The sequence below is a fragment of the Lissotriton vulgaris genome, chromosome 5 (assembly GCF_964263255.1).
Source record: "Lissotriton vulgaris chromosome 5, aLisVul1.2, whole genome shotgun sequence".
Lineage (NCBI taxonomy): Eukaryota > Metazoa > Chordata > Amphibia > Caudata > Salamandridae > Lissotriton > Lissotriton vulgaris.
The window spans coordinates 1,429,176,721-1,429,199,787 of record NC_141693.1 but is presented as its reverse complement, the minus strand read 5'-3'; positions in this window follow the sequence as shown (position 1 = coordinate 1,429,199,787).

Here is a 23,067-nt window from a genome sequence, read left to right as displayed (position 1 = left end):
GAATTCGCGGATTTTGCGGATTGCGAGTTCGCAAATCTGCAAAATTCGCAAACGCGAGATTCGCAAAATTCGCCCATGCTTAGTTTGTGCATTCAGTAAATGGATTGAAGCATACCCTACCAAGGACAATACTGCAATGACTACTGCTAAGGTGCTTTTGAAGGAATTTTTCCCTCGTGTCGGTGTTTGTAGATTGTTGTGGAGTGATAACGGGCCCCATTTCGTGGCGGACGTTATTAAATATGTCCTGAAGGGATTAGGCATTGTGCAGAAGTTCCGTGCCGTATTCCACCCGCGATCAGCAGGCTTGGTGGAAAAATATAACGGCACTCTGAAATTGAAAATCGCAAAGATACAGGCTTCTACTTCTCTGACTTGGCCAGATGCTCTGCCTTTGGCGTTGTTGTCTATCAGATCAGTACCACACTCTCGGACAGACTTAACACCTTATGAGTTCGTCTTCGGGCGCACCATGAACATATGGGGGGTGCCCAAACCGAGTTCAGTGCATGATGTCCCTTGTGTTTTAATGAATGACTATTTGGCACAATTAACTGATAGTTTGGTTTCCATTCATCAGCAGGTTCGAGAGGCACTCCCTGATCAGTCCACAGGAGAAGGTCATAATCTCCGGCCTGGTGACTTCGTCCTCGTGAAATCGTTTGAGAGGTCAAACACTCTGGAACCGAGATGGTGTGGCCCTGAACAAGTCCTCCTAGCCAGGAGAATGCAGTACGGGTGACGAATTGCAAAAATTGGATCCATTCGATCCATTGCCGGAAGGTGAAACCTAATCTGGTGTAACCTGTTGTACTAACTCACATCGAGATATCCTGACTACAGAGAGAGGTCGTGCTGTGGGACCTGACAATTCTGAGGAGTTCTTCCCGGACCAGACAATGCCTGTATCAAGGAGATACAATCTACGACCAAGAAAAGAATCTGCAATTGTATGAGAAGTTGTCAGAACGGTCCCTAGGTTTGTGAAACGGGTAGCCAATGAGGCAAGGGGGGGAATCTGCCATGCATTAGAGTAGTGACACCCGTCTTGGCCCGATGGTGAAGAAAACAACAGCTACCTCAGGGGTAAGAGTTCTAACAACATTTTAGTTACAGGAAGATACCGTGTACTTTGTTCAAGATGGATAAAAGAAAGATTTTTGGTTCGATAGGGTTCATTCTCGTTATAGCAGTCATCGCTACATTCATGTGGTTTGTTGAGGAGAAAGCTCCTGCCCGTGAACTGTATGTTGTTTCTACTCCCGTTCCTGATGAGCACTTTTTCTATACACTCCCTTACCAAGAGTTGAAACATCGACAGTCCTATTTGAATAACACCTTCATACAGATGTTGCATCATACCCACGTTGCTACAAATGCCACAGACTGTTGGATATGTGGGATGATACCAGCGCATCAAAAGAAAGGCGGAACGCCGTTCATACCACTTCCCTTTTCGCATAATGGCTCTTGTAGAGCATGGTATACTTTGCTTTTTGCTACAAGGAAACCTACTGTAGGACGATTGATTTTCAAACTGAACAAAGAATGTCATCAAGATAAAGACGGCTATCCACAAGCCAACGGAACTATATGGGAGTGGGAAGAATATCGACCGGACAATGCATCGACCCCTTATATCTTCACGAATACTAGAGACACTGTTGGACAAGAACAATTTGTGATCTCTGTGGCCCAAGCACAAGCGGATTTATGTGTACAAAGTGTAGGCCATATCCCTGTAGGTGTTAGCGATTGCATTGTCGTTCTGAACATTGATGGCTTGAACAACAGTACTTTCCTTGCTTCGCATAACACTTATTTTGTATGTGGGAATAAGGGCTATTATTGATTACCAGCCGGATGGTCTGGAGTATGTTATGTATCATTACTATTGCCACCTGTATTTCTGGCACCTGCATCATATCACAAAGATTTGAAGTTGTTAAATAATGTAACTGTGAATAGATTTAAGCGGACCTTATCCATAGATGATATTGATCAGACAGACACTAGCCTGCAACAGTATATAGATTTTAATTTAGGATTGTTTTTCTTTGTGGGACCAGCTCTGAATAGCAGAAAGATATGGCGATTAACAAGAGTAGTGGAAGCTGTTACAAATCAAACTGCAGCAGCTCTGGGGAACCTTACTGAAGAACTACAGATTACTAGAGTTGTTGCGTTGCAGAACCCAATGGTTCTTGACGTCATGTTAGCAGATAGAGGTGGAGCTTGCAGAATTATCGGAAGTAGTTGTTGTGTCTTTATACCTGACCATACTCCTTCTGTGTACAAAGCTATTAACAAGTTACAGAAAATTGCAGCTGATATACATCAAGAAAATTGGTCTTGGATGTTCTCCGGGTGGTTCTGGACCTTAATCTCCACATGGGGTTAGAAGGTTCTTACTGGACTATGCATAATTGTTGCCATATTGTTCACCTGTTGTGTATGCATTTAATGTAGCCCTATGATATGTTTGTTATGTGTTTCATTTTGCGTGCCCAATAACCAAATTGTTGTGGATGCTGCCCATAAGAAAACTATAACTAGAGAGATAGCGGACATGATGAGCATCAATATAAACGATGAGTATTTAGATTACCCAAGGAAATGGAATGTCTTCAGCAAATGCTGAAAGGGTCGTCTGTTGTAAATAAAACAGCGATAATGTTAAGCATTCGCTGAAGACATGCTATTGTGTTTTCAGTATAGTTTTCCCGCTCATACTTGTGTGTACCGCCAGACTTGTTTTCTGGCCTCCATTTTGTAGGCTACATTGTGCCATGTGCTCGCCACGAGGCAAGTCCTACCTCACTCACCGTCACCCCTGGAGTTTGCCCAGCAACAAGCTATAAATATTTCCAGCCTATCTAGCGCATGCCCAGTATGTGTAACATCTGTTTCTGCTTAGAGGGGATCGGAATGTGCATTCAGGGGGCTTCATGAACCATTAACTCCACCCATGTATTGATCATGTTCAAGAAATGTCCTTATATGGCCGTAAATCATACTTTTGAGCTGTAACCGCCCACTAATGAGCCCCTTCTTTGTGTATAAAAGGGGACCGCATGTTCGTGTTCCTTGTGCTACCTTGTACAATACTGTAGAGTGTTGTGTGGGCTGTAGTACCACCTTTAAAGGTTTATTAAAATATGTCTTTGCATTTCCAGTTTCCGTGCCAACTTCTTATGTAGTCTGAGGACTTTGCGTACAGAAGGGCGAACCCTTTCGCATTCACAGGCCTGGCTGAGGCCTGAATGTCATCACTAGCTCTGCTGGCACCTAAGGAAACCTAGCAACCTATACATTTTTGAAAAACAGACGCCCAGGGAAATCCAGGACGGGGTGACTTGACTGGGTTTCACCAGGTTCTGTTACCCAGAATCCCTTACAAACCTAAAAAATGGTTAAAAAAACACATTTTCCTCACATTTCTGTGGTGAAAAGTTCTGGAATCTGCGTTGATCCACACATTTCCACCCACCCAGCGCTCCCCAAAGTCTCACCTGGCCTGGTGCCCACAACAGGAAATGGCGCAAAATGCAATGTGGAAACGGAAAAAAAAATCGGTCAAAAATATTGCTGTTAAAATATAGTTTTTTTTTTAAGTAAACAAATTAATGTAAAATAGGGTAAATAATACATATAAATAAAATAGACAGTTAAAATATTTTAAAATGTATAATTAATAATAATAATATATCTATAATGTAAAAATAAATTAAACATACATATAATGTATAATATAGACTTAATTATTAATATATTTTAATAATTATTTTAATACCGTATACACTGTTAAAAAATCGTATTATAAATACATCTATACACATAAAACAATAATATAAATACAAAATAAATAAATATATAACACATTTTTGAAAAATCAATTAGTTTTAATCTTTTTAGACTGCATTATATACTACATTAGCTAAAATAATACAAAAAATATTAGATATTGAAGGGAGTAAAATTAATATTCCAACTCCAAAATGTGCAACAGTAGAGGTAACGTTGGGGTAAAAATTGCTATTCCCACCCCAGTCAGTGCAACTGTAGGGAAAGTGTTGGATAGCATAGGGTTTAAAATTACTATTCCCACTCCAGGGAGTGCAACAGTAGGGAAAGTATTAGATAGCGTAGGTGTAAAAATGACTATTTACACTACAGTGAGTGCAAAAGTAGGGAAAGTATTGGATAGGGTACGGGTAAAAATTACCATTCCCACTCCAGTGTGTCCAACAGTAGGGAAAATGTTGAATAGCGGAGGGGTAAAAATTATTATTCCCACTACAGTGAGTGCAAAAGTAGGGAAATTGTTGGAAAGCGTAGGGGTTAGAATTACTATTTCAACTCCAGTGAGCCAGTGAGTGTAACAGTGTGGAAAATGTAGGATAGCGTATGGGTTAAATTAACATACTTATTAATTAAATAATTTTTGTCATATAAATAACATTAATAATTAATTAACAAACAAATTAATAATAAATACCAATAAAATTAAATTAATGTTCACTTAAATAACATTATCCTACTTCCCACCCTATTCCCCCATAAACACACAACCCGCTACACATAAAAACACAGTTATAGTAAATATTCATTAATCAATTTAAAAAAATGAATTACCAATTAAATGTTAACTGGTCTCATCCACAGAGACGTTGGCAGACCCCCCTATCGGAAGGCAAGCGGACACTCCGGATCAGATTCCTTCCGTGTTACTACCGCCATGACAGCACCCGTCCCGTAAATGCCAGCGTTCCAAGAGACGCCTACAGACCCCAAAATTGGAAGGCAAGCGGACATAATTTAACAGCACGTAGATCTTCTCCGTATCATCTCCCTGGTGACGGCACTCGCACAGTAGCTTGCAGCATTTCCATCATCGTAGGACCAATCTGACAGCTTCCAAACCTGGCTGGATCCTCAGACATCAGAAAACTCCATCACAGAAAGGCAAGCAGAACTTTTACTACAGGTTGCCTTGATATCATTCAGTCGATGAGAGCACTGTATCCACAAAAATCAACATTTCCACCCTTGTAGGACCCTCCGCATTTCTCCTAGGATCATTTATACGGATAATTCGGCTGTCAGACCCAAAATGGTACTTTAAGACAGTACTTCAAGACAGTCAGTCCCACCTCCCGGACTATCTTGACCTTTGTCTCCGTGAGAACCTGCACTATCTTCACCAAGGTTCATTTGGACATTTGCATGGCTTCCTGATGAAGGCCCTCAGCCGAAACGCGCGTAGTTGTTACATTTAGCCATGTTTTTAACTATCAGTGTGTTTAAATAGCTTCCATACAGTTCCCAAACAATGTATCTCTTTGAAATGTATTGAACTGCACCATGAACAAAATTGTATATTATTGTATATATGTAGATTAACCATCACATGTATAGTGGAGGCATACACACAGAAAAACATAAAACAAAGTAAAAATGTTTGTATTTTAACTACAAAGAAACCGCTTGAATTTAATAAAATAAAACTTATATATGTTTATACCATGCGCGGTGTTCACCTATAGTTATTGCTGTCTAATGTCAGGTCTTGTCCTTTAGTTAAACCAGTTCCTAATTATTCTGTTTTTCCAAACACTATTTCCCTATAAACCCACAACCTGCTCTGATACTAAAACATAAAATGCACTTACAAAATTTCTAAACATTTAATACAAATATTTAAAAATAATAAAAATACATTACAAAAAATGTTAAACATACATATAAAATACATACTAAAATACATAACACTAATATAAATATCTATATTATTAACAACAATATTTTTGCTAACAATAATTCTTACTTCGATATTACTTATTTCGAAATAAAAAAACTGATATTACTTATCTTAAGGTCAATATTCTTGTCACTGATAATCTTGACATTGATATTCTGTCCCTGGGATATTAGAAACTCAATATTAGTGTAGGTCAATATAAAAAAAATCTAAAATTTGACTGCGCACCACTTCATGTCAAGTCAAGAAGGCAGCTGTTGCCCTGCTTTCCTGCTACCTTCAACCAGGAGTGATTTTCAGACGTTTTTCAGTACCAGGAGATATAAAACTTAAAAGTAAATGTCCAAATTTTATTTACAATGCACCCTGCTCTTTGCACTAATTAGGGCATACCTTAGGGATAAAGTATATGCAATGAAAGGAGATTATAAGGCTTGGCAAGGGGGCTATATTTCCAAGTCGATTTAACAGTATAAAACACATTCAGGTAGACGTGGGGCATGTTTTAAAGGGCTATGTAAGTCGGTGGGACAATAAGTGCTGTAGGCATTTAATTTACAGGTACTTGGTATCTGGCATACTTTTCTACTAGAGACTTAAAACAAGTCTGAACTTGTGCTCTGTGCTCTGCTCGTGTAGGAACTCTCCAACCCCAGCTCCAACACCAACCACATCCCACCTTCGCAAGACCTATGAGATTCCCTTGCCAACTTCTTTGATTGCAAGATCGCAGACATCCATGACAACATCAACGTCATAAGCGCCCAGACAGCCACTAGGACCTCCGTCCCCGTGGCCACCAGCCGCACCGATCCTCAGCATCCTGGACCCGAAACTGCCCTCATCGCCGTCACAGATGACATCAGGGCCCTGCTGGACAACGGGAAAACCGTGGCCCACATCCTCCTGGACCTGTAAGCCACCTTCAACACTCTCTGCCACTGCACCCTACGCACACATCTCTACGACACCAGGATCAAGACAAGGCTCTAGACTGGACCACCTCCTTCCTCTCCAGCAGAACCCAGAGCATCCGACTCCCCACTTTCCACTCCGAAGCCACTGAGATCATCTGCGACATACCAGAGGGCTCATCCCTCAGCCCAACATTGTTCAACATCTACATGGCAGAAATGTAGCAAAGGTGCCCCCTGATTACTTTAAGGCCCAAGAGGAGGTAGAAGAAAAAGAACCAGAAATTACAACCTCTTGACAGACCTATATAATTTAAGCTTCGGTCATAGCTCTATGTATTTATGCATATACAGTACAGAAACAAGAGGAGATAGACTCAAATCTGGCTTTTTGAGCTATCTTTATTTGTACAAAAATCATGACTGATTTTTACATCTATATGGCACCACTCGCCCACATCGCCCGACTACATGACCTCAACATCATCTCCTACATTGACGACACCCAGCTCATCCTATCCCTCACCAAGAACCCCCTCCCCTCAAAAACCAACCTCCACAAAGGATAGATAACCATCGCTGAGTGGATGAAGAATAGCCGTCTGAAGCTAAACTCGGAGAAGACAGAAGTCCACATCCTCGGCTCTAGCCCCTTCAGGCTGGGATGACTCCTGGTGGCCAACTGCACTGGGAACAGCCCCAACACTCATTGACCATGCACGTAACCTGGGTTTCAACATCCACTCTACTCTCTCCATGCTTCAACACCTTCTGCAAGCTCAGCGAGATCGACAGGTGGATCCCCACCAAAACAAGAAGAAAGGTCACCCAGGCACTCTTCATCAGCAGGTTGGACTACGGAAATGCCCTCTACACAGGAACCTCAGCCAAACTCCTGAAACGCCTACAACACAATCAAATCGCCTCTGCACACCTGATCCTCGACATTCCTCACCTCAGCCATATCACACCCCACCTGAGAGACCTGCATTGGTTCCCCGTCAACAAGAGGATCCCCTTCAAGCTCCTCACCCACGCACACAAGGCACTACACAATACCGGTCCAGCATACCTCAACAGACGACTCACCTTCGACACCCCCAACCGTCAGCTCTGCTCCACCGACCTCGCCCTCACCACTGTCCCCTGGATCCGGCGGCAGATCGTTCTCCCACCTCGCAGCCAAGACTTGGAACACCCTCCCCATCCTCCTATGGCAGACCCAGGACCTCCTAACCTTCAGAAGACTACTCAAGACCGGCTATTCGCGCAGTAGCAGCATCACCTCCCCTCCCAGCTCTTTGAGACCCTGACGTGTGAGTAGTGTGCTTTACAAATGTTCTGATTGATTGATTGATTGATTGATTGATTGTTCTCTAGCAATCAAAGTGTACAGCCCCTTGTAATCAGTCACTTGGCTGCCCTTCACCCAACCATGCAGTGCCATGCAAAAGTGTCCACACAATCCACTCAGGTCTGCCAGGGCAGCTTCTGGCTTTCCCTGAACTGCAGTCTATAGCTCTCAGGGGTAAGCCCATATTTTATGCTCAAGGCCTCCTTCATTAGGTGATACTTTATCATGTTTCCTTTTTTCAGGGCTAGCAGGGCATCCTCCCGTTCATTACGAATGTGCCTCTAGAGGCTGGCCCCCCAATCTTCCTCAACGACTTTATGCATCTCTAGGGCAAGCTCATAGGCCTCAAACCAGCTGGCTATGCGATTGCAGGCAACAATGTTAAATGTAAATGTATTTGAGCTTATATAGCACACAGCTACCCGCAGTGGGTTTCCCGGCGCTTGCTTAGGGAACCCGTCCTGGTATTTCCCTGTGAGATAACCCCGGGAGGGTATCCACAAGGTGCAAGGCAGGCATCCCGCCGCGAGGGGCCGTTTTGGAGATTAAGCAAGCTATTGCCCAGAGTCGCAGAGTGTGAACCCGTGAGTCGAGAAGGCACCGGAGCGAGAATTATCGAGTCCATGGAATTTTTAGCCCAAGACCCGCCGAGGCGGGGAATTGAACCCTGGTCCAGGGCCGATCTCAGCTTCCGGGTCTCCCGCCTCTAACCCCTGAGCCACACTTCAACATGGCTGGTTAGGCACCAGATCTTTTGAGATGGATTCCAGCCACTGGAGTAATGCTGCCATGATTTCTGATGGACTCTGAGGCTTGTTGTAGCTATATACCCAGCTCTTTTAGACTAAGTTCATAACACTATACCAGTTTATTTTCCTCTAGACCTAGCTGTTTCTCCTGCAGGATGCCGTCTCTCTCCACCTCTCCCCTTGCTGCTCTTGAAGCCAGTTCCAGCTAGGCTAGTGGCGCTTGGCACTCTCCTTCATCTTTCCTGACCAACAGGTTCTTAGGGGGCGGCGTACAACACACACTTCTTCCTGTGCTGCCCCCCCATTTAAAGAACCTAATCCCTGTGGGTCTCCCACTGTTGTCTGGTTCTGAAGAAGTTTCAAAGTTGTCCTCCCCATCATCCATTTCCTCCCCCTCCTCTTCATCCAGTACTTCCTCCAAATCATCATCATACTCTTGTGCTGCAGCCTGCATTCTGCAAATCTCCTCCCAGGCTCTGAGGGCTATCTGATACTCAAAGTTTGGAGTGCTCTTAGCTGGTCTTGATCTCCTCTCATTGCACAACATTTTCAGCTACTCATATTGTAGCTTTCAATGGCATCGATATCTAATTCCATCTTGCCAGACAAGCAGGAATCACATTAAAAAATATATATATATTGCAAAGCAAAGACAATCTAAAAGAAAGTTGAATCTGGTATCAGAATATTTACATGGGATGGTTATGTTACACAAATCATATATGGCCTTGCTCATACAAAAGCACTGGACTGCACCACTGAGCACCAATGTGAGAAATTGACTTGTTTGGGGAGTAGGGTGAATAACAAAACTCACCTAATTATCCTGTGTTTAGCCATCTGGAACCTGGCGCAATGCATTCAGACTTAACTTAGAGGCTATCAGTAAAGTACTTATGCAACACAAAATTAAAGTAAAAACACAACACGCAAAAAAATCCCATTACAATAGAATGCCTTTTATTCAATTATTTGATAAATCAGTATAACCAGAGTAATGAATATTTAAAATTTAAGGTAAAAACTAGCAGCCAAAAGATCAAAATGTCAACCATGGACATGTAGTTGTGAGAGACTAGGTCAAAATCTGAAAATATTGCTGACCGCGAATGAGCAAGGATCCAATCAAGGAGTGGATTTTGCCTGGTCTGAGCTTACCTTTAGACTTAAAATAATTGTTGTCAAAAATGCTCTGAGAAGGCAGATTCAATAGGGCAAGGCTCCAGTCGGTATCTGAGGAGGAGGCGCCATCGGGGATCCACTGGCCAAAGTCACAGTGAACAGTCCTACATTTGGACTTGCTTTGGAAGTTGAAAATCTCCAGCGGGATGAAGATGGACACTGGAAGCAATGAGAGTTCCAAAATGTCAGAAACCCCTTTGCTATTGGACTGCTGAACATGATTTGCTGCTGCAGGAAGAACGTAGCAGAAGCTGCTTCAATGTCAACCCGTACCTTGGGCAGATAGACGAGCAGGATCTTCCTATGGTTCTCAGAACAGTTTTAAGTGGATGTATGATATTACAACACGCTTTCTACACCGCGGTACCAGTACAACGCGTGAATCACAACGCAAGTCATTACAACGACTTGCGCTGGAGGCGCTGGATTTTGGAATAGTATGATTTACTATTCCAACTCCAGCCTACGTTACAGTAGGGAAAGTGTTGGAATTGTAAATCATGCAATTCCTTAGTACATAGAGCCATCCAGCGCAAGTCGTTGTAACGACTTGCGTTGTGATTGACATGTTGTAATGGTACCGCGGTGTAAAAACTGCGTGGTAATGGCTGTCTCCCGTTTTAAGTCAATGATATTTCTAAATCCCACGTTTTGAACCTCCTGTGAGTTACAAGGTTCTCCTCAGGACCTGGACTGGTTGTGGTTCTCCTCCGTTCCATATCTTGGAACTCATGGATTATGTTCTTTAGGAATGCCTTCAGGCTGCTCAATATGCCAGGAATATGTTAGGGTTATTTGTTTGATGTGGCCATTTCGGTTCCGTCTGAGCACTCCTCCGCCGGGAAATTGTTTGAAGTATGAGCAAGATATGGACAACGGAGGAGAAACACAAACAACCTAAGTCCTGAGGAGAACGATGTAAATCACAAGAGGTTGGAAACGCATTGCAAAATCCCTTGGGGCAGAGCCTGAATGAATAGGACAGTGTAGTGAACAAATCGGCACACAAGGACTATTCCACTTTAAACTGAGCTAATGCAGCAGTTCACAAGAGTATTCAATTACCATTAGATTCACTAAGTATCAAGTCAAGTCAAGTCATAAGCTTTTATTCGATTTGAAAATACAAATCATACAAGCATAGACATATAAACAGTTCATTACATACACGATTAATCTAAAACATAGAGACTCAAATGATCTCAGAGATAATTCATAAAGGAAGAAAACATATACTAGTCATACACTGGGCAACAATACATGATTAAAAATATAATAAGGAGTGAAAAGCTAAAAGCTAAAAAGGGTCATGCATGTACAGACAGGAATAAAGATGATTATCACACAAAATACTTTTCCTGGCAGCTGTACATTTTAGCATTATTTCAATAGGGCTAGAGCAAAATACAGTACAAAAAGGAAAGGTAGTTGGACCATACATTTACAGACAATGGGCATAATGCGAGATTAAACACAATATGCTGTTAAAAAGGAAAATATGTACAGACAGGAGTGTATATAATTATGGCAGCACTATATACTTCCTGGCAGCTGTACGTTTCAGGATAAAAGTGGCAACAAAAAAACAAATATCCACATTCTCTAGGGAGGATAATAACTCTAGAGCACTCTTAAAAGATCGAATATTGTATTTTATAAAGATAGGTTTTAGATACCTTATTCTTAAAAAGTGATAACATTTACAGAAAAGTAAAAAATGACAGCAGCTTTGGCGTGAGGTGTTGTCGCATGGGCAGAGAGTCTCAGATCTATCTGTACTGGGAAGGCGACAAGGTGATGTGCAATACCCAACCTAACTCGGGTTAGTACAAACTGATGGGAGGGTCGAGAGACATTCGAAAGGTAGGCTTGAAACCCCGGAGTTAAATTTAGTTCTTTATAAAACTTCACGGTGGCTAACTTGCCATACACCTTATCTCGCCCTTTCTTTTTCAAGTTTAAAAATGTTTGTTTGATTTCTTTTTTGGGGATTGCAACCGCCAGTTCGGGGTCCAGGAGAACATCAATTTTGAATAGGGTTTTATACCAATAGTGAATGTTTTTCAGCCACTCAATACAAAGTGAATAATCCAGGCCTATACAGTCAAGAATAATTTCTTGAGTGAATCGAGTTTCTGTCTTAGCCCAAATAGAACGCCACAATAAGAGTGGCCGAACGGCTGCTAAGTCAGAAATGAACTCGATCCCCACCTCATCATGGATTAGTTGGACAGAGGCGGAGGGGGGGAGGCATAACAGTCTTTTTAGAAACTTATTTTCATCCTTTTGGAGCGATGGGCCCTCAGTATGACCCCACACACCCGCCCCGTACAATGCAGAGGAAACACAACGTATGTTATATATGTTAATCATATCTAAAATACTTCTCGATCCGAGCTTGGGTGCAAAGCGGAAAATACTACTAGTGGTTCGCAACATTTTCATCCTGATATTATCAAACTCGGGTATCCATGACCCATCATTGGCGTAGGTAATTCCCAAATAGCAAAATGATTTTACCTGTGTCATCTTGTCGCTATCTAAGAAAAAGCTGGACTTCAGTTTGTTAGTGGACTGCCCACACTGCATTACATACGTCTTAGATTTATTCACGGGGAGCCTTCTGTTTTGGATAAACAGCATAAATCTGTCAATTAATCGCTGTAAACCAATCGGGGTACGAGATAAAAGAACAGCGTCGTCCGCATATAGTAATATTGGGACGGGTTTTCCTCCGATCGGGGGGCATCTGCTGGGGTATCAACCAAGATGCGATCAATATAATTAATAAAAAGGGAAAATAAAAGGGGGGCCAACACGCATCCCTGGCGAATGCCCCGTGAGACTTTAAGAAACAGCGTACATTCGCCTAGGGTGCCATAACGAACTTTACAGGAAAGTCTCTCGTAGAGCCTGGCCAAAAAGTGAACTATTTCCTTTGGTGCCCCTGACTCAAGTAAAACCTTCCAAAGAATGGCATGATCAACTAAATCAAACGCGCTGCTCAAGTCAGCAAATCATAAAAAAGATTGCCCTCTTTTGCTACAGTATATTTCTTTAAAATAAGGTCCAAATTTACACATTGCTCCAGGGTGCCCATACCTTTCCTGAAACCATATTGCTCTTTTGTTAAAATATTCATATCTGTAGCCCAAGTTTCTAATCTTTTGAGCAGAATTCTGCTCATGACCTTTACTGAGGCATCCAACAAAGAGATTGGACGGTAATTTGAGGCCTCAGATTTACTCCCTTTTTTTAAATAGGGGGATAATAACTGATTGACCCCAGGAGGGAGGGATATTACCTTCTACTGCACAGTTAAAAGTCCTCACCAGGATAGGAACCCACAGGTTAGGTTCAGATTTTAGTAGATCAATGGGGACCCCATCGGGGCCCGGGGCCTTCCCCCCCTTGCTATTAGAAAGCCCTTCGTGTCCCTCTTCCAGGGTTATTTCCAAGGGTAAGGGTATCCAGGAGGAGGGCTCAGTGGCTGGTGAAGTTAGGGGTATCCCTTCAGGGTTAAAAATATTAGTAAAGTGGGTAATCCACTCCTCACAAGCAACATAAGAAGTTATTTCCGGGATTCCTTCAGTGTTCAGAAAGGGACTATTAATAGTTTCCCAGTAAAGTTTGCAGTTTTTAGTCTCTGCTGCTTCCTTCAACTTGTCCCATGCTTCACTTTGTAAACCCTTTTTTCTGTTAGAAATTGCCAACTTATAATTAGCCCTTAATTGTTTTATTCTATTGCTGTCTCGGGGTTTAATGCCTAGGGCTTTCTTCAGTTCCCGTAGAGCTACTGTACAGGATTTGTCAAACCAGCCTAATTTTACAACTCTTTTAGATGAAGGTTTCCTAGTAAAAATAGCATCAATGATAGTATTAAGCCTGATAAATTGTGTTAACAGGAAATCAGGATCAATAACATTTTTTAGGCAATAACTGATTTCGGTTTTGCAACTGTCTATAACCTCCCTTTGTTTAGCCATGGAGTTGGTTCCTGTCTATTTAATCCTCGGACCATTTGGTCTAATCGGAGCTATGTAAGTGGAACAGGTTTCTCCAGTCACTATATTTGCGCCCCGTCCCGGTAGGGTAACGCAGATGCTATTATGATCACTTAGACTTTCCTCTCTAACACATAGATTTAGGAAGTCCCCGTTGCTGGAATACAAGATATGGGGCCAGATGCATCAAGCGAAATGCGCTCGCAAAAGGGCCAGATTCTCAGAATCTGGCCCTTTGCAAGTGCAATTTTTGCATTTGGGATGCATCATCCCAAAAGCAAAAATCGCAAATAGAGAATTCGCTAAATTGCGATTGTTTGCATTTAAGGAATCTCAAATTGAGATTCCTTAAATGCAATGCATTAAAGTATCAAAAATAGCGAATTCGCTAAAAGGGCACGCAAATTACCACGAAATACAACTGCATGGTAATTTGCAAAAACTTTGAAAAATGCACTTTTGTGCATTTTTCAAAGTTTCATGTTGCGCACACACATGCCCTTAGGGCATGTGTGTGCACAACATATGTGCACAGATCACATTCAGGGGTGTAACAGGGTGTCCTTTGGACACCCCTGCACCCTTGAACTCGCAATATCAATTTGCGAATCGCTAATTGCGATTCGCAAATTGAGATTGTCTTCCCATTCATTCCTATGGGCCTCTAGGCCCATAGGAATTAATGGGGAGGTATTCATTAATTGCGACTCGCAATTTGCGAGTCGCAATTAAGGAATTCTAAGGAATCGCTATTTTTATAGTGATTGCTTGATGCATTCCATTTTGCTATTCCTTATTAGCGATTCCTTAATTTTCGCTAATAAGGACTCGCAAAATGGATGCTTGATGCATCTGGCCCTATATCAATAAAAGTCCCAGCATCCCTCCCTTTGAACATTCAAACTGTTTTTATTACAATTTAACAGGTTTAAATCTAGTTTAATTAACAGTTTATTTAGAATGGAGCCATAATGGCAATGTGGGAAATGAAGACAATCCTCACTTTCATCCACACCCCCCCTGGGATTAACCGTCTCTGTACCAAAACCACATGGATTCCCTTTTGATAAATGGCAAGGCTGTAGATTAAAATCCCCTGCCCATAGGATATCAGCCCTTCTATTTGAGGTGCCCAAAAACTTTACAATTTCCTTTTCCAAAGGGAATAAAATATTCCCTCTGGTTACATCAAAGATATTATTATAAAAGTTGACAAGGACCAAATCGTTTCCCTTACCACATTCGACCCTTAGTACCTGACTGTGAGTACCCACATTTGTGCTGCTTTTGACTTTGTAATTACACAACTTGTTGGACAATAGTATCAGAAGGCCTCCCTTAGCCCTCCCTGAACTGGATTTGGTGGCATTAAGGCAATAAGATGAATACCCCTCTATATTTATTTGCTCTTGGCACCAGGTTTCTTGGAGGAGGATTATATCAAATCCTTCCCCTATAAAACTAGGCCAGAAGGGGGTGTCCAGTTTCCCTGCAATTCCGGCAATGTTCCAGGAGATGAGGGTAAGGCCAGCGTGCTCGGTTGAACCATTAGCGACAGACTCTGACTGAGAGGCCTGGGCTATAAGCAGGGTATCTGCCTTGGCACTCTCACATGGGACAATCTTCAGGACACAGGGATCCACACACGCTTCTTCGGTGATGCATGAAACATCACTTTGAAGGTGCCCAACTACAGGACTACAAGTAGGAGTCTGGATGTTATTGGGATAGGGTTTGAGAGGGGTCGTTTGTGAGGGGCTATCTTCCTGTGCAGAGATCTTCCATATGACAGCATGTCCTCTCGGGAGTACGCAATCAATAGTAGGGACTGCTCGTTCGCTGACGTGGACATGTTGCATACGTGGATCCATCCCTAACTGCCTATTGTCAGACTGATTTAATGATGGTAATGCATAATGTCAGTCAACCATCTCGAGGCAATCAAATCTGTTATTGGTATGAATGCCTTGCCACCCATCGCCCAAAGGTTGTCCTCTATTGGAGTACCAGGGGCGAGGTACCTACTCCTGTTCTTCTGGGTCAGCCACGGGCCTCCAAAATTCCAGGGATGTTCAGGGGGTATAACCCAATTAGATGGTGGTATTGGGTGATGATAATTGAATGTGGGGGGATAGAAAAAGGAGAGTCGATGGGTGTCAATTCCCCCTCTCTTCTCCAGGTCTGGCCATGAACAAATATGATTCACGGTGGATGCATCCTCGCATGTAATGATGACGCAATCCCCCTGAATACTTTTAGGGCTCCTCCCTACCCATGGTGCTCTACGTACAGATGATATCCTACTGGTGTTTGGAGGCTGTAATGGCCTATTAATACTGAGCCATTGGAGAATTTTATTCAAAAGAGACCAGGGAGGTTCATCTGTTCCTGCTGTGAGTTCAGGTACTCCTGTTAAAATCACTGTAAATGGGGATACCTCAGGCGCTAGATGAACTGGGCGTTTGGGTCTAGATCTCTTTTTGCCTTCTGGGGGTTGGGTTTGGGTTTTTGGAGGCATGGGGGGTTTAGTTTTAGGTGGCTCTGAAGACACGTTGGCCGTGGTATAATTAACAGCTGTTGCTGGGGCCGGTGGAGGGGGAACAGAAGAAATCTGCTGGCTAGTTACAGATGACTGAGCTGGAGATTTTGCTTTAGGCTTAGAGTTAGCACAATTTATTGAAACTGGCGGTATAGGTGTTGAAGGCTCTATTGTTTTAGACTGGGCCTTGTTCATAACAGGCGGTCTATCCGAGTTAGATGGTAGACCCCCAGAATTGACCGCTGTCGATACCCCACCAGGCTTATTAATTGCCTCCCTGGTCTGGTTGGGTAATTTAACGAGGAGTGTGGCAAGTTGCTTTTCTATTGCCATAATACTCCGTTCCAACGGTTGGAGATGGTGTTTTAATAAATCCCTAAATCTTGCAAAGAGCTGCGAGGAGTCACAAGCAGTCAAACTAACACCACCCTCTTGATCATTGTCCAATATTGGACATTGTAAGTTTGATGAAGGGGGTGGTGCAGAGTTATTACCAGAGAGCGAGTTATTAATAGGTGCCGCGATGGGCCCTTTCTTTTTGTTGTTTTTGGGACGTTGTTTGGTGTTATTACCCTTATTCCGGGGTTCTAGCTGCTTAGGGACAGCACCTTCTCTCCCCCCCTTGAGCCGGGTTGTTTGTACAGAATCTTCAGTCAGAATCAGCTCAAGGTTCGGAGTAGTCTCAAGGCTCCCTATCGAATCCAATACCAACGACAAGTTGGTAGCTGACAAATCCACAGCATTTGGAATGGAGTGGACTTGAGCTGTTGCATCAGATTGTATTAAGATAGGGATAGGAGAAGCTGATGGAAGCGGGGTTAGTGCCGCTGCTATGAGGCCCATTGAAGATCTCCTGGCGATCGCAAGGTCCTGAGATACCCTGCGCTCTAGTAAGGAAATGTTTTTGTTGATAGCCTCAGTAGTTGTTAAAATAAACTTATCAATAGGAACTGTAAACAAGGCAGTTTTAAGTGCAGTCTTGCTTCTGGAGCCCCTTGTCGAAGTCATTGTTATTAAGTTCAAATATCAATAGTCAATACCTTTAACAGATGTGGGCAGTGTCTGGATAGTAGGAACCAAGGGGGGTGGCCCAGCCCAGCCTGGATCAGTCTGGAACGGGCTGAAACGGGCCCGCCCTTGGCCAGGGCTTCGCCCGGCGTCCCGCGAGACGGGGCTGCTCTCAGATTTAAGCGCCGCCTGGCGCTTCGCCGGGAGGCGGAACACCGCAAGGGCCTCTGGACCTTGAAGTCCGCCCCTCGCCCGTCTCCTCTCGGCGGCCCCTGCTCCGGTGATAGGAGAGCAGTCGGGCGGCGGGAGACAGGCGGACTGGTCCGCAGATGGATTTCCAGGGAGCTCGGAGTGCAGGGCTCTGAAGTGGTGGCAGAGCTAGATGCTGCAGACACGCAACAGTCGCGGTTAATGTGGATTCCCCACAAGACAGTCAAAGATCACAAGGGAGCTCGGAGTGCAGAGCTCTGAAGTGCTGGCAGAGCTGGATGCTGGAAACACGCAGCAGTCGCGTTTAATGTGGATTCCCCCTCTCAACGAGGCTGCTCTCAGATTTAAGCGCCGCCTGGCGCTTCGTCGGGAGGCGGAACACTGCAAGGGCCTCTGGACCTTGAAGTCCGCCCCTCGCCCGTCTCCTCTCGGCGGCCCCTGCTCCGGTGATAGGAGAGCAGTCGGGCGGCGGGAGACAGGCGGACGGGTCCGCAGATGGATTTCCCGGGAGCTCGGAGTGCAGGGCTCTGAAGTGGTGGCAGAGCTAGATGCTGCAGACACGCAGCAGTCGCGGTTAATGTGGATTCCCCACAAGACAGTCAAAGATCACAAGGGAGCTCGGAGTGCAGAGCTCTGAAGTGCTGGCAGAGCTGGATGCTGGAAACACGCAGCAGTCGCGTTTAATGTGGATTCCCCTAAGTATCAAATATTAGTGATTTAGATCACATCCATTGGACACAGCCTGCATGAATAGGACACTTTAGTAAACACAAGAACAACTCCACTTTAAACTAAGTCAATGCAGTAGCCCCCAAGAGTGTTCAATTACCAAGAGATTCAAGAATTATCGAATAATAGTGATTTATCATCTCTGGTTTTTGTTAAGAAAAGATGAGTAGTATTTGGAGTATTTGCACAGGTTTTGTGTCTTCAATTGCACATGTATATCATTAATTTGTATTGAATTGTTTTTGGTTTGTGCACTTGTTTCTGTGATTAAAATGATCCACTCGAAGCATGTAGTAGTATGTGAGTTAAGTATGTTGGATGTGATTTATGTGTAAATGTGATGCTAAAGCTCAGTGCTAACTGTTCATGTACAGAAAAAAAGCAAAGCTATATGCTTTTCTACGGATACATAGAATAAAGTGGCCTTTTGATGACAAAAAAAGTAGCAACACAGGTTAAATACATTTTCAAATACAATGTGAATAAAACAAGGGCCAAGGTGATTCAGTTTCTTGTCCCCTTAGTGTGAGGCATTTAAAATAGAAATAATCCAACTAGATTCACTTTTCCTTCACATTCTCAAAGAGGTTCAATCTATTTAGTGAATAAGGGCCCAACCCCGCGTTTTTTCACATACATTTCTGAAAGGGGCATTTTCAAAATTGTCATTTCAAATCCAGCTTTACCAGTAAAGAGTTTTAAACGTAATGCATGTAATAATGCACCCCTAAGTTATAGTATGAGGGAGGTAGGTATCACAAAGTAAAACAACTATTTAGGAGTTTTTATTTCCAGGACATGTAAAACTAAAAGTACATGTCCAAACTTTTATATACAATGCTCCCTGCGCTAGAGGCTACCTAAGGCCTACCCTCGGGATGACATGTTTGCAATAAAAGGGGAGTTCATGGCGTGGCAAGTAGGTTATATTGCCAAGTCGAATTGGCAGTTAAAAACTGCATTCAGGATGCAATGGTGGACCTGGGACATGTTTAAAAGGACTAGTTAAGAGGGTGGCATGATAGGTGCTGTCGATAGTGAGAATAGAATGCAGTTTGTGATTAGCAATTTGTTTGTATGTTCCTTTTCATCTCTAAACCACCTTGTCCTAGCTCTTTTCTAACTCCATCCTTACTCTTCCCACAATCCAACCACTCAGTAGTAAGTATTCCCCATTTTCTAGCCACTCCTGTGTCCCTTCCAAATTTAGGACTTAAACGAAAGCTATGTGTAGGGACATCTTTGCAGTTGCAAGATGCTTCCACATAAAATAGGAGCAATGGAGGCGTTAGCCTCCCAAGTAGGCTAGTGGATAGCATTTTGAAGTGTGCTTACAGTTCTAATGTAGTACTACAAAAATACTACTAAATGCCTTTTGTAAATAGAGCCCTATATGTGTATTACTGTTATTTAAAAATAAACAGAACACTTTTTTTATGCAAACGTGTTGCTACTCTCATGTTACCAGGAGGATGTGCAGAAACTATGAAATGTGTGCAGCATTTCAGCAAAAAAGCGTGGACATTATTCAATCTGATCCTGTTTGGGAAAATGTCAAAGACAAAAAGAAGGTCAGAATACAGATAGTTGTGTACTGAGATTAAAGCTGTCAGTCACCTACATGGGCCAATATGGCACACAGGACCACAGCCTTAATCTCTAGCACCCACATATGTGTTTGCTATGTTTTATGCAAGTCAGAAAAAGAATGCAATCCATGTAATAAAAACTGCCACATGTATGTTTCATGATAACTAACATATGATCTTTGTTTTTAAAATACATTAGTGTGGACTTGCCAATGCTCATTGCTCTGTGGTCATGGGGTTCTGAATTAGAGATCCTCATGAGTCATGGTGGATGTTGTAGTTTCTTAGTGTGTTGTGTACACATAAGTACTTGACTGACTGATTTAGCATGTTGAAACAAATATCCAAAATGGCTACAAGCCTGTCAAAAGGAATATAAGAGCTATAATGTGTTTCAACCCACTGCACTGGGGATGTTTGTGAAGTATATTCTGGAATGACAAATACGACAAAATTATAACCCTCAGCAGAATAAGTACCAGGGGCTGATTTTAAAGTGGGTGAAAGGGGATATCTTGTGCTACCCAGCCTGACAAATAGTCCTAAGGGAATGCACACATTTTCTTGTAGACACATGACATTTAGTCCTCCCCAATTCTTTTGGAGAAGGTCAAACTCACTTGCTACACTTAAGGGCCATATGTATCATTCAAAATTGCGATCGCAAATGCAGAAATTCTGCAAATGTTGGCGTTTATGATCGCAATTTAGCTAAGTTGGATGTATGAAAGGAAGCTATCCTTGCAAAATAAAGAATCGCAAAATGTGCAATTCCCTATTTTGCGACTGCAGTTAGGGAAGCGCAAATTGTGATTCCTTAAATGCAATGTATGCAAATGCAATTTGGCCTTAAGGAATCGCAAATTAACACTAACTTCAAGTTGGTGGTAATTTGCCATTTCTTTGAAAAATGCACATTTCTGCGTTTTTCAAAGTGCCACCATGTGGCACACATACATATCTTTAGGGCATGTATGTGTGCCACATGTGCACACATGTACATTTCAGGGCTGCAACAGGGTGTCCTTTTGACACACTGGCCCCCTTGAAATTGCATTACCAATTTGTGATTCTCTCTAATTGAGAATCGGAAATTGAGATGCTTAAGATGCTTGAAATGTCTTCCCATCATTGCTATGGGCCTCTAGGCCCATAGGATTATATAGGATTCGTTAAATTATTTGCAAATTCTCTAAAAATCGCTATTTGAGAATCGCAAAACCATAGTTTCATACATATGGCCCAAAGTCAGTAAAGTTGATTACAGGTTTGACAGTTTTTGCAGAGTTGCTTTTAGCTCCCAATTCACCCAGTTAACTTCCTATTGATGGAGTAAATTCACCTACATGGTGTCTGACACTTGGCTATGTTGCATATGTCACCTACTCCACCTTTCCACCATTCTCCTTGAAAAGCTAAAACCTGACATCAACACGTAATCCTAAATATTCCCAAAAATCTCCTGGGAGCCAATTCACACCCCTAAACAATTTAACCCATTCGCCGCTAGTGGGATTCCCCCGCTGTGCTGGGGGGGGCGGGGGGGGGCGTACAGCTCCCCCATGCTCATGACGAGGTCAGCTCGTCATGAGTCACGGCGCTCCGGTGCTCATGACGTGCTGAGCTCGTCATGACCGCGCCCGTTTTGATGGAAAGCTCAGCACAGTGGGGGAATTAGCCCCACGTGCGAGCGTTCCATCTAACGGGCGCGGTCATGACGAGCTCAGCTAGTCATGAGCACCGGAGCGCCGTGGCTCATGACGAGCTGACCTCGTCATGAGCGATCAAGAGGTTAAGACAGATGTGAGACAAGAAGGATAATGAAGCATTTGAGCTAGGTTGGTGAGTGAGGGTTACCCTCCAATTTTGTATGACCGCTGCTGTGGGAAAGTGGAACATTATTAAGTGGGGGTATTCACATTCAGCTTGTAATAATACCACAATCCCTAATAGGTCCAGTCAAGTCTTATTACATTAATCCTTACTCAACCATTCGTATCTTGGCAAACAAGCAGTCAGGCTTAATTTCAGAGACAAACATGCGTACAGCATTTAATGCCACCAAAACAATAAATAAGTTAAAGACACAACACAATAAAAAATCCAATAGCAATTTGGTATAAACATGAATAATTTTTTGCATCATCAAAACAACAAAAATGCAATATAGGGAACTGGCAATATGAATTTAAAGATTCATTAAAGAAATTGTGCATTTAATCTCCAAAAAGCATAAATTGCCACTCACGGTCACACTGGACTGGGACAAAGTAAATGTTTTAGGCCGACCACGATGGAGTGCTGGTTGGCTAGGTTGAGGACTACGTCCCAGCCAAAAGTTCACTGTTGGACTTAGGGCCTGATTACGATTTTGGTGGAAACGGTCCTGCCGTTGAAACAGTGTAGGATTTCCCGCCTGTCTACTTGGTGGTCAGCCCGATTTATAACAAATCATGAGGATGCATAGACGAAAGACCGCCATTGGCACCAGGACATCATGGCTGCATCGATGTCAGGATAGGGTAAAGTGGTTGTCAGAGGGAGGACTGCCTGATTCCCCACTGGCTCAATCACGATGTGCCATCCTGCAGACATGACGGTGGAGGTCAACCTTCCACACCTGAGTTGGTTGAATGGACGAGATATAAGGCACACATTCACCTTTACTTACCTGAACACTCAGTTAACAGATGCACAGGACCCATGGCTTTAAAAATATTTCGGCAAACAATAGCATTCAATAGCATAACCAAGTGCAATGCATATCTGGGTAATGTTGAAGTGCAAGATATTAAAATTAACACAGCAGTAAATGCACTTGATTCACATGTAAAAGGTTTGTGGAGGCTAACCTAAAAAAAAGAGACACATGCACACAATAGGATCGATAAATGTATGGCAGGTAATCACTGTCTTGGTGTGGACAAACAAATATCTAACTGCCACACAATAAACACATATGCAACACACATCATAGATAGAAGTGCAATAAAACATGATTTTGACATTTCTCTAGACAAGCTGTAAC